This window comes from Thermobia domestica, chromosome 8 (assembly GCF_964235325.1).
Source record: "Thermobia domestica chromosome 8, izTheDome1.hap1.1, whole genome shotgun sequence".
Lineage (NCBI taxonomy): Eukaryota > Metazoa > Arthropoda > Insecta > Zygentoma > Lepismatidae > Thermobia > Thermobia domestica.
The window spans coordinates 152314473-152330207 of NC_137461.1; the positions used below are offsets into that span (position 1 = coordinate 152314473).

The 15735-nt window shown below is 31.4% G+C and overlaps 1 protein-coding gene across 1 annotated transcript in view; it reads left to right on the top strand.

Moving 5' to 3' along the window:
- The window catches only part of LOC145691867 (alpha-tocopherol transfer protein-like), a 265283-nt gene that overhangs the window by 212013 nt on the left and 37535 nt on the right, over window positions 1–15735 (top strand). The window lies entirely within an intron of this gene.

The following is a 15735-nucleotide window of genomic DNA, read 5'->3' on the forward strand; positions in this document are numbered from 1 at the left end:
GTCTATTTTTGATTATTTGTGCATGTTGAATTTATCCATAATTATGAATTTTTTATAATTATCGGAAATGTGTTGCACGATTACAGTAGGTAGTGGTTTTACAGGTCTGATATAAACTGTAGCAACGATTATAGTTATATTACGGAAGTATAAAGTAATGATGAGATATTCAGGAAGATCTGGCAGCCTACAAAAGTGCAGACATGATGGAATACGTGGAGAAAATTCCACATCTGTTTATCTATTTGTGCGTCTCCTAGGAAGGTGTTAGCCTGTAGAATTAATGTATATCCAGAAAAATGACAAATGATGGAGGGAGTGAGAAAGGTTTCGGCAAGGATAAATATTACAGCTTTTTTCTTTCACTAACAGCGCTTCGAATAAAGCTTTATTTTGATGAATGGATCCAATATTGAGAAATATAAAGACTATATCTATGATCACTAGGTTAGACAGTAGTTTCCAAAGGTACTGTATGAAAATATATATTTTGACCAGAATAAGTAGTATGAAATGTAACATGGAATATTTCTTTTGCTGCGTGGGTGATTTGTTTTAAGACATGTGAACGATGAATTGATTGAATATTTTGAAGAGTAAGCGTTAGGAAGGCAACAATATTGCGTACTGTTATTAAAGAGTCCAGTGATTGTAGAACGTTTGCAGAATAGTTGTATATACGTAGTGGCACCACTTATTCAGGGTGAACTTTGGTATGGATGGATTTGCCTTAACACTTGTAACTATATGTCGGGTATTGTTCATGGCAAGTGTAACAATTTTGGGGTTGTAGATTGGGATATGAATGACTGGAGTGTTCACTAGATCAATAGCTGCAGACAGAAGTATTTGGCAATATTGTGGTAGAGTGTTGATTATATGTATAGCATTTTTCGCATTGAAGTGTTAGGGGTGTTGGTGACCGTGAAAATTTAACTTTGTTTTTGTTATAAATGTGTGCCTCACTAGTTAGAAGAGAATCATTAGTGGTTTGAGAAGGTGTTAGTACTTGAACAATGTACGTGTGACATGTAACATTTCTAATTCGTATAACCTTCAGGAGTATGTGTCCTTCGTAGGTAAGTTCCCCCTGAATTTCTTTATTGGTATAAGGATCATCACCACGATTCATCATGGAAAGGAGAGGAGGACGGCGAGGTGGTGGTATTTGCTTGCCTTGAGATGCATTGTGGTTAGCAAATTTAACATTTTTTGTCGAAGGTATCTATATGTACTTTGTTTTATAGCGCTGATCATGTTTGCCTTTTTTCTGTTTTGAAAATAAAGCCGTTCCTAGTTTGACTATTTCTTTGAGTGACGCACGACGAAGGTACTTGTACAGTTGTAGAGCAACTTCTTTCTCAGTTGAGAAACGTGAATCGAAACGGGTCAACAGAAACGAGTACATTGACTGAGATAATGTTTGACGTAAAGTTGGAGTCGCAGTAGAATTTGTTTCCATGTTCATACTGTTGTTTACTATATCTGGTGTAGCGTGTGCTTTCTTTGCAGTTGGTGAGAATTGCAAGCGGTTAGAATAAGTTTGCATGATTGAAGAGCGGGAAGCCACAGACATAACAGAGTTTCTGGTACGACCAGATATGGTTTGTGACTACACTTGCATTTTTTTTCCACTTTAGTGGAGCAGCCAGGAAGTTTACGCTAATTATTGCTACCTAGTAAGGTTACGATTGATAGTTGATACATTTTGACAGTTTATACTTGGGAGTTGGCATCAAGAAAGATATGGTAGACAATTTTTATTAGCGATAGATGCACCATATTATAATTAAAAAATAAATGAAATATGGAGAGTTTAATTGACACGTTAATGTGTTTTAGGTTCTGATAAGAACTATTTGATTTATAATGTCACAGAACAATATTTGATTAGTATATTATTGTTATTCATATGCAATAGATACAGCATATCGTATCTACTATCAATAATTATATTATTTGAAATATGACAAGCACACATGATAGTTGCTAATTTAACTTCTAAAATAAGGTATGGTTTATGAATTTTTGTGGATTAATGAAAAAATGAAATGAAATCTTTGAGTTTTACGTCCCACGGTTATGCCGGTTAGGATAAAGGAGACGGTGATGATGAGTAATGAATGAAAAAGGTGGAATGAAGAATGTGGTAGGAAACGGGAGAACCCCGAGAAAACCCACACACACGATGATTGTCCACAACAAAGTTCTTGTGGATTTGATTACTACAGAACCGTTATGTATCAACATTAAATATGAGCCATCATAAAAATTGACAAATATTATAATATTCGAAATTTTTTTGTCTGCATGATTGTTAGACTGAAATGTCTAGTTTCACAAAAGTTACGTACATTACAATATTAAATCAAGAGTAATCAATATTATACTCTTTGATTACTCTTCAAACTTCAAAATTAAATGTTGAACTTTGAAAAAAAATGTAGAATCGAAATAAAAACTGGAAACAGTATTCAAAATGCAAGTTTTGCAATTAATTTGCAATTGCACACACATTACATTACACACATTATTTCGATTCTACATTTTTTTTCAAAGTTCAACATTTAATTTTGAAGTTTGAAGAGTAATCAAAGAGTATAATATTGATTACTCTTGATTTAATATTGTAATGTACGTAACTTTTGTGAAACTAGACATTTCAGTCTAACAATCATGCAGACAAAAAAATTTCGAATATTATAATATTTGTCAATTTTTATGATGGCTCATATTTAATGTTGATACATAACGGTTCTGTAGTAATCAAATCCACAAGAACTTTGTTGTGGACAATCATCGTGTGTGTGGGTTTTCTCGGGGTTCTCCCGTTTCCTCCCACATTCTTCATTCCACCTTTTTCATTCATTACTCATCATCACCGTCTCCTTTATCCTAACCGGCATAACCGTGGGACGTAAAACTCAAAGATTTCATTTCATTTTTTCATTATTCCACAAAAATTCATAAACCATACCTTATTTTAGAAGTTAAATTAGCAACTATCATGTGTGCTTGTCATATTTCAAATAATATAATTATTGATAGTAGATACGATATGCTGTATCTATTGCATATGAATAACAATAATATACTAATCAAATATTGTTCTGTGACATTATAAATCAAATAGTTCTTATCAGAACCTAAAACACATTAACGTGTCAATTAAACTCTCCATATTTCATTTATTTTTTAATTATAATATGGTGCATCTATCGCTAATAAAAATTGTCTACCATATCTTTCTTGATGCCAACTCCCAAGTATAAACTGTCAAAATGTATCAACTATCAATCGTAACCTTACTAGGTAGCAATAATTAGCGTAAACTTCCTGGCTGCTCCACTAAAGTGGAAAAAAAAATGCAAGTGTAGTCACAAACCATATCTGGTCGTACCAGAAGCTCTGTTATGTCTGTGGCTTCCCGCTCTTCAATCATGCAAACTTATTCTAACCGCTTGCAATTCTCACCAACTGCAAAGAAAGCACACGCTACACCAAATATAGTAAACAACAGTATGAACATGGAAACAAATTCTACTGCGACTCCAACTTTACGTCAAACATTATCTCAGTCAATGTACTCGTTTCTGTTGACCCGTTTCGATTCACGTTTCTCAACTGAGAAAGAAGTTGCTCTACAACTGTACAAGTACCTTCGTCGTGCGTCACTCAAAGAAATAGTCAAACTAGGAACGGCTTTATTTTCAAAACAGAAAAAAGGCAAACATGATCAGCGCTATAAAACAAAGTACATATAGATACCTTCGACAAAAAATGTTAAATTTGCTAACCACAATGCATCTCAAGGCAAGCAAATACCACCACCTCGCCGTCCTCCTCTCCTTTCCATGATGAATCGTGGTGATGATCCTTATACCAATAAAGAAATTCAGGGGGAACTTACCTACGAAGGACACATACTCCTGAAGGTTATACGAATTAGAAATGTTACATGTCACACGTACATTGTTCAAGTACTAACACCTTCTCAAACCACTAATGATTCTCTTCTAACTAGTGAGGCATACATTTATAACAAAAACAAAGTTAAATTTTCACGGTCACCAACACCCCTAACACTTCAATGCGAAAAATGCTATACATATAATCAACACTCTACCACAATATTGCCGAATACTTCTGTCTGCAGCTATTGATCTAGTGATCACTCCAGTCATTCATATCCCAATCTACAACCCCAAAATTGTTACACTTGCCATGAACAATACCCGACATATAGTTACAAGTGTTAAGGCAAATCCATCCATACCAAAGTTCACCCTGAATAAGTGGTGCCACTACGTATATACAACTATTCTGCAAACGTTCTACAATCACTGGACTCTTTAATAACAGTACGCAATATTGTTGCCTTCCTAACGCTTACTCTTCAAAATATTCAATCAATTCATCGTTCACATGTCTTAAAACAAATCACCCACGCAGCAAAAGAAATATTCCATGTTACATTTCATACTACTTATTCTGGTCAAAATATATATTTTCATACAGTACCTTTGGAAACTACTGTCTAACCTAGTGATCATAGATATAGTCTTTATATTTCTCAATATTGGATCCATTCATCAAAATAAAGCTTTATTCGAAGCGCTGTTAGTGAAAGAAAAAAGCTGTAATATTTATCCTTGCCGAAACCTTTCTCACTCCCTCCATCATTTGTCATTTTTCTGGATATACATTAATTCTACAGGCTAACACCTTCCTAGGAGACGCACAAATAGATAAACAGATGTGGAATTTTCTCCACGTATTCCATCATGTCTGCACTTTTGTAGGCTGCCAGATCTTCCTGAATATCTCATCATTACTTTATACTTCCGTAATATAACTATAATCGTTGCTACAGTTTATATCAGACCTGTAAAACCACTACCTACTGTAATCGTGCAACACATTTCCGATAATTATAAAAAATTCATAATTATGGATAAATTCAACATGCACAAATAATCAAAAATAGACAAATCTACCTTTCAAATATTTGTCATAACTTACATACCTGGTATCATTCATGATCTTCCAAACCCACTAGGCCTGCATCACAAAGCATACCAGCTATTGTCATTACTTCTGCTAATCACGTTTCACAAATCCAAATTAATGTTCTCAATCCATTAGGAAGTGAGCCTCTTTCAATCAAATTACAACTTAGTACTCATCATACAACTCAATCTACAGAATTTCGAAGAACTAGCATCCATTTTGACAAATTCAACTGTGAACAATACAAAACATATCTATCGACAGCAGTAGAGCCATTGCAACCTCGTACATCAAAGGACAAACTGTATCATGACATTCATACCATCACACCTTCAATCCAAGAAGCTAATTCACTTTACATACCAATAAGTACATCAACGCCTTATTGATCAACATTGCCACCAAAATATCTCACATTTATCACTCACTCTCGACAGTTTTATCGTGACTATCAATGTACAAAAAATCCAGAATCACTCTTCATCACCGACAACTTCAGAAGATGGTCAAAAATTACATCTGTGGTTACAAGCTACCATGTCGGGTTAAAATCTGTAATACTCTCTGACGTCACTCATCCTAACAAATAGTGGAAACATTTCAATGCTCTTTGCGGAAACATAGTAAAACACCATATCTACTATTAAATGATGTCTTCCCCGCCAGGTGAACTTTGTGGTGCACAAACACCGTGTGTGTGGGTTTTCTCGGGGTTCCCCCCGTTTCCTCCCACTTTCTTCATTCCACCATTTCATTCATTACTCATCATCACTGTCTCCTTTAGCCTAACCGGCATAATCGTGTGACGTAAAACTCAAAATTTTCATTTTAAATAATGTCTTATCTATATAGACAAACTCCTCCAAAGCTGATACTTTTGCTAATTTCCTTCTAAACATCTTCACACCACAAGTCCCACCTATTCATATAGACATCCAGCCGACACAATCAATCCATCTTCTCCTTCATTACAGCCTCATATCCTTCATACTCTTCCGCAAAATGAACATCTAATAATAAAACAAATTGGTTGGTATCATTTTCATTCAATTATCATAATACAACTAAAACATTTGTCACTATACTAAAGAAATAGGATCAACAAACGTAACATAAAACATATCTTGCAGAAAATAAAGAAATCATTATAATGAAAACAATAATATGCAATTGTTAAAGTCAATATAGTCTCAAAACTGTCACCTAAGATAAACAAGCGCTTATAGTTACTGATAACTAAATTATTCTTTGTATGTGCTGAAATTATGAACAAATCCTACAATATGTTGATCCCCTGATTAATACGTTTATTAAAACATTTATAAATGGACATAACATTCATCTATTCACAAACATTGTTTTGGGAGGATTTCAAACCTTCAAAACACTTAATACTGAAAATGTCATAATCTATAATACAATTAAATTATCATGTAATTCATCAGTAATAAAATAGTGTATAGTTTGTGTCTGTAAACAATCTAAAATAAAAAAAATACTTGATGTCACTATTAAACAAAAATACATAGTCTTCATAAGTAAAAATTGTTATTTTCTTATCCATCATATTCTCCTGATATGTCTCCACATCATAAAGTCAGGTCTCATTGTTTTAGTTTTTTACCAATTACTTGTAAATATTCCTTATGATTCTTTAAACTTCATGTATTTGAAAAATTTCTGTTCAATAAGAATACAGTGTTCTTCAGTACAAGAATTAGTCTATATTCATAGAAAGTTATCCTTAATGTTATGCTTACTGATATACAAATATAAAACTCACAGTGTGTTTGTTCAACTTTCATCATCAACTCGTAAATCAAACCAGTATTTATTCAATATGTAGGCTATAAATATATAATTTCAATTTACCTGTGTTTATACAATTATATGTATCTTATCAAATTTCTTCAACAAAAAAATGTCTACAATAACAAGTTAATATAAGCAGCAAAATAAATAAAATATAAAGTTATGTAAAAATATAATGCCTATCCATTAGTATTTATTGATTGAATAAATAAATATTCAAAATAATTAGTCTTTTAGTATAACAGCAAAACGTCCTAGTCTGTCATTCAAAATCTAATAATTTAAATACGATGGTAATGACGTATACTGAGTCGAATTTAACGTCAATATACCCTGTTACTGTACAGGCATTTTAAAATATTTATGGTTTAATAAATGAATATTTAAAGTAAAACAATTCAATCTGACATTCATGCAATTAATAATTCTGAGAAGTCAACAAATGTCGCTAGTTGTGCTACCTCCTATCTAACATAAGTAATCTTGGTATTATACTAATCAATCCTTAAATGTAAACCTATTGTATCTTATAATGAAAAGGAAACAAATCAAACTGGCATTCACACATTCTAATAATTCAAATAAGTTAATAGATGTCGCTAGTTGTATTGCCTTCTATCTAACATATATAGATTTCAGTATTGTAATAATCAAAATATCCAACTTTAATGTAAAACAAATACATCTTATGACAAAAGAGAAAATCACGCTAACATTCATGTATTTAATACTTCAAATAAAATAATAGCTGTCGCTAGTTGCGCTGCCTCATATCTAAAATAAGTGACTAATGCCGAAAACAAAAGTGTCTCCATAAATGTAAACCAAATATATCTTATTATAAAAGCAAAACATACCCATCTGTCAATTATATTTAAATGGTTTTAAACAAAACAATAGTTGTCACTATTTGTGGTGGCCTGGCTATCTATTAATTAAATGTCAATAGTACACTCTTCAGTTAGCATTACATGTAATTGCAATGCATTTATGTTATAAAGTACTATATGGCAATCTGTCAATTATGTGTTTAGTACTTCAAGAGGATAATACTTGTCACTAGCTGTGGTGCTTTGTATATAAATAAAGAAATAAATAACAATATTCCAGGAATCATCTCTCAATCCTAATATTCTAAATCAATTAATTCTTATTATTAAAGCAATACATATTAATATATCTCTCAAGATCATAATAATTCATAATCAAAGTATTTCTTAGTAAAAAAAACTATAATTCCAAGGATATAATAAGTCTCTACCGTACATTTTCACTAATATCAACTCAAAAACATTCTCCAATAAATCTTAATATTGGACATAGTTAAAACTGTTACTTTAGTTAATTCCATTTAAGTAAATCTAAATAACATTAATAAACATACCATTTATAGATAATTAAAAGAGTCGGTATCATCAATATTTATAAATAATGTACTTCTATCTGCTAATTGCAATACTAATAAATAAAAGTTATATAAATAGAGTATCTCCAATCCAGTATAATAGCTGTCACTATTGTACAAATCAATTGTCCTTGCTCTTAAAACATAGTAATCATCTACTTCTTAAAGACTAGTAATTTCAAACCTACAAAGTATAGTCTAAACTTATGTTCCTAGTAAACCGTAGTTAGTATTAGCTATCAATAGTTCATACTTAATATTGTCATATTTCAATATAAAATAAATTCTAATCCTACTGTAATATCTACAAATAGTCGTAGAAAACTAATTTATCCTAAAATGTATGCAATATATAAAAAATAAAGTAGTAAATCAGTGGACACATAATTAAAGTTCTAATCAGTATAATAAGTAAATATTATTCATCGCTAAATTCAAGCATAGTTATTTTTGTCTTCAATCTTATTTCAAATATAGTTACCAATTCTGATAAATAGTTTCTAATATGGCCTAATGTAATATAACAAACTAATTTGTAGTTGTTTCTGGTAATGTTACATAAATATAATACATGAAACAGGTTTCAAGTTTGAATAGTGTAATTATAATTCAACAAATTTAAATCAACATCCATAAATAAACCAAATAACATCAAACAAAGTTCTATCTTGCAATCTGAATTCCAAAATCTTAATGCACACAAGTTTCCGTAAATTCTTTTCTAGAAACCATTAAGTCTTATATCTAATATCCAAACAATAAAGTATCAATCATTTTCACCATCATACAGTAATAGCGTGTAGTTCATCTGAATCTCTATACAAAACTAATCTCCTAAAGGACCTAGTTCAGCAAAATACAAAGTGTAATCAGCCAAATCTTCATATGTTGGTTTTGTATGGTACCACAATGCAATTCATGTCAAATTCTAATGTTATCGTGCATTGTAAATTTAAATATATCTACACTATACTAAATATCAATGTGCCATATATGCATCACATGTCAATTTGTGAATCTCTGATTCCCAACTTCAATTAAACCTATGTCAAATACTCTACCAATAACAATATATTCTAGTCTTAGATATAATCAAATTCACATATACTCCATAAAAATATTTTTACGGTAAACAACCAAGACACTTAACATAAAATTTCAAGACAAAAACAATTTTTACCTATAATAATTCCAACAGTAATTTAAATATATATAAATTAAGTCAAATAAAGCACATACATTAAAATATTGTTGTACAACATAAAAATAAACAATCAGCTACCACATCCAAGTGTTAACCAAAAGGCTTGTAAATCAAGCCCAGTTGTAAGTACAAGATTAAATATTCGTAGTATATTTACTTCAAAGTATAATAATACACTCCTCGGCAAGCTTAAACTAAAAACTCCCTATAAAAGGCATCAACTATAATCTTCGCCTAAATCAATAGTCTCGGTACTGTATCCATTGTAAGTCTTAAGTCCACATAATATACAAATAGTTCTGCAACACTATCTATCACATAAATTGAATAACTTTTACCCATACAATTATCAACAATTTCCCATTAAAATCGCTTCCAACAATGGAATACTCTCTATTCTTACTTATAGTGAACACACTTCGTAGTTAGTATCGTCAATACTCTTGGTTCAATTCTGGACCATGTATGTTTGTAATGGACAAACATCGTACATATGGAATTTTCTCGGGGTTCTCCCGTTTCCTCCTACATTCTCATTCCACCATTTCATTCATCTTAAAAGGAAAAGTCACCACAAAGTGTTATAATACAAGTTACCATAACATGCATAATCGTAGGACAATAAACTTAAAATTATTTAGTGTACAATTGTAACAGCGTAAAATTTTTAGTTCAATTGCTCATAAGACTATCAAAAATCAAATATTTCTGTAATCATGTCTTCATTCAGTAAACAAATATTCATTTCACCTACAAAAACAATAACCATCATGCAATAAACGTATATACCATTCAAACGCTGTTACAAGCTTTCTAAGTAAACTCAACTATAGTTTCCCGTTATAAAGAAAAAATTCTAATTTCAAAGCATAATTCAAATAAATTCAATGTAAATCAAACCGTTAAAGCTAATTTCATGCAAGGAAAACAGTTTAAAACCGTTGTAGGTTCTAGTAAAATTAGTGCCATACGTAATAAATATAGTTTAATTAGTAAAATTCACGCTTGACTTGACAATCCATAATCTCACCATTATTTTGAATACAAGCTGTATTAAATTAGTAATAAAATTATTAAATTCGGGTCTTATATCTTAAATGTCTATGCATTAATATTGTAAATAAAAATGCAGCACCCTAAATAAAAAATAAGTATCTAACAAAACAAAAAAATGGGTATCCTTAAAATCCACCCTCCAAATATCTAAATACAATTTCAGTTTCAACCTATATATGGAATAACTATTCTTATGCATATATAATATGAAATCTAAACACCGCAAAATTATGTTGGCAAACAAGACTTCTACGCATTTTCAAATTAATTGTTCGTTGCTACCGATTACATAACTAGTAGGATACACACAGTAAACATTAAATCTAAATATTACAATCCAAAAGTAAACTAAAATCATATGGTCTCCGCAATTAGTAACAAAATAATAATTGCATATCAAATAATTGTAACGTGCAATTTCACAATTAAATAATAGGAGCGTGCAATAGAAACAATCGTATCTACATGTTATGTACTGTTATTTTTATATCCAATTTCATATACTAAAACGCAATCATGTGGTTATAATAATTTCCTGCAACATACAAAACTAACTCTCTTCCAGGCAAATATATCCTGACATAGCAAAGTAGTAATTCAAAGAGCCCAAGTTGCAATTCTATTTACTTACAATAATAATTATTTTCATAATTCTAATAATAATAATAATAATAAACTCCAATTCAAGCTGTATTAACAATAACAAAAAAGTTGTCTATAAAAAACATGGTTCTGACTTGCAAGGTGCAATAAATATCCTACAATCAAATGCTGTACCTGCAATCAGTGTCAAATAAGCCATGTTTCCGGAAAAAGACAACATAAAAGTACCAACATACAACGTTAGCTTGTAAACATAGTTAGTTTCGGATAGTGTACGTGTAAGCGCCATAACAATATCCACATTCCTATAGTATATAGTTTCTCGTACTTTTTTAAAAATATTCTTCAATACATAAGTGCACAATAATTATGTTTTTCATAAAATTACAATATCAAATTTATATATTCACTCAATGAATTATTATTTTATTAAATTCAAAAATAGCCTGAATCAAATAGTCAACCGAGGTTATAAATATACCTAAAACCGAAAATACAACGGCGGTATCGCAATATTTGTTTGCTTTCGGTTCGCGCAACAAGTTCTTCTACGTCATAAAGAAAATTGTCAACATCAATGAACCACCAACCGCAACTAGGAAATAGGCAGCAGCGGAGGTGTTATCAAAGGTAAGTGAACTTTGTCTTCTTACTTAAGTTAAAGTGTTAAATAAACATACATAGTGTGTCGTTATCTATAAAGGAAAATACAATAGCGTCCGTGGTTGCCGGGCGGCAAATATACAAAGCGGGTGGCGCGACGGTAATGGCGCCAGCGCAAAGGTCACACATACGTGATAAATAAAAAACAATCAGTGCTTCTGAGCACTGTTAAAATAAATAAAACTTCCTATGGGTTAATAAAAAATTAATAAAGCTTTCAAATGTGTATAAACATAAACCAGTGTTAAAAATAAACAGGACTTTCTGTTGACTGATAAAAAATAAACAAGGCTGGTAAAAAATAAACAGGGCCTTCTAAGGACTCATAAAAAATAAACAGGACTAATAAAAAATGAACAGGGCTTTCTGTGGGCTAATAAAAAATGAATAGGTGTTCCTGTGGACTGATAAAAAACGAATAGGAGTTTTTTATGGACTGGTAAAAATAAATAGGGCTTTCTGTGGGCTAATAAAAATAAATAGGGGTTTCTAATGTCTAATAAAAAATAAATAGGAAAAATAAAAAATGAATTGTGTTTATTTAATGAAAAATCAGGTGAATTATGGGTAAATTATGTCATTATCGGGCCACAAACAGGTAAAAAGGTCCGTCTAACCATATAAAAGTATCGTAAACCCGTATATACCTGTCCCAAGGATTAAAAAACTTCTCCAGACATACTGGCACCTCTAGACAATGTGGCACAATCCTACTAACTTGCATCATACATTCTTAGGATTACAAAAAGGAAATTTGTTCGTTTGCATTTGAACAAAATTCTTAGGATTACAAAAAGAAAAAAATATTTTTTCCGAATTCCGGAATTTTTCTGAATTCCGGATTTTTTCCGAATTCCTGATTTTTTCCGAATTCCGGATTTTTCCGAAATCCGGATTTTTTCCGAATTCCGGAAATTTCCGATTTTACTTTCCGGATTCCGGAAAGTGAAAATTCCGGAATTGGCCATCCCTAGTATAAAACTGACTTCACGTAGAAAACAAAATAAAATACATCATTGCAGTGACAGCCGATGAATGCTGCTCTCGGGTGTTGCAGTACGAATGATCAGAGACAGAAGATAGAAACTGAATTCATTAACTAATCAACAAAAATTTAGACGCACATACTATGTGATATGTGAAAATAAACATAATTATGGCAAAAAACTAAACATTAAAACATTTTATCCAATTACTCATCTTACATTAATAGAAAATATATATTCTCCTCCTATTGATTGCAACAAATTTTCTATTACAAGTTCGTTAAAGTCTGGTATTCCCATTATCTGGTCTTTTGCAAAAACACCTTTCTCCTTCTCCTGACGTCATAGGTACAGTTAGTATCGATTTCAGATTTACATCTAAATGATTTTCTTAGATTATCTATTCTAGCAAATCCACATATGTAACAGTGATCGAAATTTATCTACAGTGTAGACTGAAAACAGTTCATGGGAGAGATTAGTGTTATATGTAAAAAAAAAAAAAAAAAAAAAAAGAACTCTGCATTGAACTATGTACCGAAAAACAATAACATCGAATCAATGTGAAGTACATTTGAAATATAGGCTACTTGAGATCACTTGTTTCATCGGCTATAATAGCCAGGAAACCAGCTTCGTTAATTGCGTATGGTATTTCTTCCTGACAAACCTCAAGCATTACCTGTAGGAGCTCATTCTAGATCGTTTTGTATGCCCCTTTAAGCTCTGTAGGTTTTCTCAAAGCAACGTCTAATTCTGAGCTAAAATTTATTAATCTTCTAAATACTCCCGGGTTGGAGGTCGAGTCAGTTTAGTTCCAGTGGGTTTAGTCGTGTCCCCTTTAAGCTAGTTTAAAACGCCTCGAAAATGAACATAGTTTATGATTATATTCAGTATGCATCTGTTCTGTCTCACATCTTCTATGTGCTCTCTAAGTTTTCTCCTATAAGAACTTTTCCAACTTCGAAGCGTTATTTACTTTTCGAAAAAGTGTGAATTTTAAAAACACTTCTCAAATGTGAAGCCGAAGATTTGCATTTTTTATGTTCTTTATGTTGGAGCATAAATGGCTTAAATAGATTATGCATAATTTTGTCCACAATTCTTCACTACCAAACAACAGACACAGAAAACAAAATTGTATTCTTTATTTCGCACCCACGCAATCAGTCATTTGAATTAACTTTTGCCTGTTTTGATACTCTGCACAATGACTGTGTCTGTATGTCCATTTTGCATAAAAGGTTAACGGAAACGAAACATATTCTTTGAATGTTGAATCTATTTCTATAAACCGCTTCTCGATATTAATTACGGTTTTGGCTCTATGTAGATTAATATTGAAAATGAAAGTACTAGTGAGTATTTTATACTTCAAGTTTTCTACTTCCAGTGCTACGGATGAAGAGGGTATTTCCATAAAATCCCTTGTCGCTGTATCGTTTACCGTGTTTGTTCCATTTTAATCAACGTTGGAAATGGAAACGATTAATTTCTACCACTTCTAATTTGAATACAACATTAACAGAGGAGATGGAACATTTTCTTAGAAAGTTGAATCAATTGCAAGAATCTACGTCTTAGTATCTCTATTTTTGCTCTAATACCTTTTGACATATGGATGGATAGACTTGATAGGACTATTCTATTGTTCTTTTCGCTCTAATCCTTTCTAATTGCAAAATCTTGTCACATCAAAAGCCTGAACCCGTAGACTGTTTCTTAAAAACTTTCTACAAGGATAGCAGAATGATCCCATTAAATTCTAATCAATTCTAATCAAGGCGCCATGTGTGATATCCTAACTTTGAAACTATGTTCTTTTTCCACCGAACTTTGGTTTCAGATACTGAAGTAGATTGTGCTGGTCTTTTGTCACCAACCTTCATGGCTTGTGCAATACAATTCAAGGTTGTAACTTTTGCACTTGACAACTTGCTCTGTACATTATCTACTGAATATCCAACCCCAGTTATATCACTGTGACTTCATGTTGGTCACTTGTTGAATATTGATTTGAGCATATAGTCCTCTCGGCTGGTTAATAACGAACTCATTCATACTATGTATAACGAACAAATATTTACAACAAGCAACACCACGTTAAACTTACAATATTTTATTTCCTTGTAATGACAGTCACACTTTAGGTGAGCGATACATACACTGTCATAAAATAATATATCTTAAGAATTAGAAAAAAATATTCTCTAGATAATGTTACCTTGTTAAAATTAAGAACTTTCTACATTTATTCATTAGCCATATTGTGAATAATATTTCTTCATTCAAAAACGTAACATTTTTTAATGTTATAATTTCCATACTTCTGAATACAAAGTTTAAATTGTTTACGCCCTTCAAGTTTCTTCAATTAAACTTTTAACAGGAGCTATTTAATACCATGTTAATCACATTACCTTTATGCAGCAACAAATGTGGAGTATCGATGTTAAAATAAAGATAAAAACTGTTACTAGCCTAAGCATGAATCCAAATATGCTTTTAAGAGTGGATGTGAAACAATCTATTTTGTTCGTTGGTATAATCGCTCTCACAAAAGATATGTTTTACATGCTGACTTTAACCTAGTGAGACTCGAAATGACAGCTGAATAAATATATATAATGATTTAATTCAAAAAATATATTATTCTGATGCAATATGTTATATGATTTACTCTAAAAGCTTTTGTCAGTCAAACCACGCTTAATATACATATCAGCGAATAATGTTGAGATTAGGTTAAAAGTCCTTTATATTTAGGGCTTGGACTTTTTTGCCCGTACTTCCTCCATATTTCAACCTTTGTTGTACTTGAGCTCTGAATGACGAAAAATAGTACTGATTGAAGAACTATATTTGTATACTAACAACTCAAATATAAAACATATGTGTTAATATTTCATATTTTACCTGGGAGGTAGGACAACATTTTGAGAAGACTGACTTTAATTACTATAGCAGTTATATTTTTCTCAATTTGGAGCTACGAT